The sequence below is a fragment of the Triticum aestivum genome, chromosome 6D (assembly GCF_018294505.1).
Source record: "Triticum aestivum cultivar Chinese Spring chromosome 6D, IWGSC CS RefSeq v2.1, whole genome shotgun sequence".
Taxonomy (NCBI): Eukaryota; Viridiplantae; Streptophyta; class Magnoliopsida; order Poales; family Poaceae; genus Triticum; species Triticum aestivum.
Genome location: NC_057811.1, coordinates 321839464 through 321842187, shown reverse-complemented (window position 1 = coordinate 321842187; position 2724 = coordinate 321839464).

Sequence of the window (2724 nt, the reverse complement as noted above, 5' to 3'; positions counted from 1 at the left end):
ATGCACTTTTATATTATTTTTGGGACTAACCTATTAACCTAGAGCCCAGTGCCAGTTTCTGTTTTTTTTCCTTGTTTCAGTGTTTCGCAGAAAAGGAATATCAAACGGAGTCCAAACAGAATGAAACCTTCGGGAGAGTTATTTTAGGAACGGAAGCAATCCAGAAGACTTGGAGTATACGTAAGGGAAGCAACCAGGAAGGCACGAGGCAGGGGGCGCGCCCACCCCCCCGGGCGCGCCCTCCACCCTCGTGGCTCCCCTGACCGACTTCTTTCGCCTATATATATCCATATACCCTAAAAACTTCGGGGAACAGAATAGATCAGGAGTTCCGCCGCCGCAAGCCTCTGTAGCCACGAAAAACCAATCGGGACCCTGTTCCGACACCCTGACGGAGGGGGGATCCCTCACCAGTGGCCATCTTCATCATCCCGGCGCTCTCCATGACGAGGAGGGAGTAGTTCACCCTCGGGGCTGAGGGTATGTACCAGTAGCTATGTGTTTGGTCTCTCTTTCTCGTATTCTTGAGGTGATACGATCTTGATGCATCGTGAGCTTTGCTATTATAGTTGGATCTTATGACGTTTCTCCCCCTCTACTCTCTTGTAATGGATTGAGTTTTCCCTTTGAAGTTATCTTATCGGATTGAGTCTTTAAGGATTTGAGAACACTTGATGTATGTCTTGCCGTGCTTATCTGTGGTGACAATGGGATATCACGTGATCCACTTGATGTATGTTTTGGTGATCAACTTGCGGGTTCCGCCCATGAACCTATGCATAGGGGTTGGCACACGTTTTCGTCTTGACTCTCCAATTATGTTATTATTGTTGAGTGAATTTGCACTAGTGAAAGTATGAACCCTAGGCCTTGTTTCAACGCATTGCAATATTTTTTACGCTCACTTTTATCGCTTATTACCTTGCTGTTTTTATATTTTCAGATTACAAAAACCTATATCTACCATCCATATTGCACTTGTATCACCATCTCTTCGCCGAACTAGTGCACCTATACAATTTACCATTGTATTGGGTGTGTTGAGGACACAAGAGACTCTTTGTTATTTGGTTGCAGGGTTGTTTGAGAGAGACCATCTTCATCCTACGCCTCCCACGGATTGAAAAACCTTAGGTCATCCACTTGAGGGAAATTTGCTACTGTCCTACAAACCTCTGCACTTGGAGGCCCAACAACGTCTACAAGAAGAAGGTTGTGTAATAGACATCAGATCTTCGAAGGACCAACGTGTAGATCAAGAGGACCAAAATCAAGCCAGAGAAGCAAGATACCACTAGGAGGGAAGCCTCCCTTGCCGGGCAGGCGAGCTCGGCGAGGGCGGGGTCACTGAGGGAGTCCTGGACTAAGGGGTCCTCGGGCATCCGGTCTGTTGGCCATGGGCCGGACTGATGGGCTGTGAAGACACGAAGACCGAAGACTGCACCCGTGTCCGGATGGGACTCTCCTTGGGGTGGAAGGCAAGCTTGGCGACCGGATACGTAGATTCTTTTCCTTTGTAACCGACCTTGTGTAACCCTAGATCTCCCCGGTGTCTATATAAACCGGAGGATTTAGTCCGGAAGGAGGAGAGACTCATTACCATAGGATTTAGCCATTACGATCTCGTGGTAGATCAACTCTTGTAATACTCATACTCATCAAGATCAATCAAGCAGGAAGTAGGGTATTACCTCTATAGAGAGGGCCCGAACCTGGCTAAACATCGTGTCCCCTGTCTCTTGTTACCATCGACCTTAGACGCACAGTTCGGGACCCCCTACCCGAGATCCGCCGGTTTTGACACCGACATTGGTGCTTTCATTGAGAGTTCCACTGTGCCGTCGACGAAAGGCTCGATGGCCCCTTCAATCGTTGATAGTGACGCTGTCCAAGGAGAAACCTGCCTCCCCGGACAGATCTTTGTGTTCGGCGGCTTCACACTACGGGCCAACTCGTGTGGCTACCTGGAGCAGATCGATAGCTACGCCCCTGGCCGTCAAGTTAGATTTGGGAGCTTGAATTACGTCGCGGACATCCATGGAGATTTGATCTTCGCCGGATTTGAGACCGCGGCGACTGCTTCTGGCCACCTTGACGGACATGACCTAAATCTGTCGTCAGACCGCATCCAGGAGATAGCTACTGTAACCCCTCTGGCTTTAGATCCAGAGCACACTGTGGTATCCAAGGATCGGAGGCTCGACCCCACCATGGAGGCCACAGACTCCCCGGCATTGGAGCCGCACATGGACCTAACCTCACACAATATCTGTGTCATCGGAATTCCGGACTCGTCTCTGGTTGTAAGTTCCGAACCGTGTGAGTCCGCGGATACCGAACTTGCTCGCTTATCGATCTTTGAGTTCAGCGCCGCAGACATCTTCCAGCACTCGCCCTTGGGCGATGTGCTGAACTCATTAAAGAACTTGTCCTTGGCGGGGGACTCACAGGCAAACTATGTACAGTTCGAACTAGGGGCTGATGATGGGGAATTTTGCTTCCCACCCGCCACCCACTTCATAGCCACTGCCGAAGACTTAACCGATACGCTTGGCTACGACTCCGAAGACATCGACTGTATGGACGACGATGCCGGAGACGAGAGGCCCAAAACCCGCCGTTCACTGGACGATGGACGACCACTTCCTCATATGACGTCTACATCGTAGATACGCCGAAGAATAATAGCGGCGATGACAAGGAAAATCCAGCAAAGGAGGACCC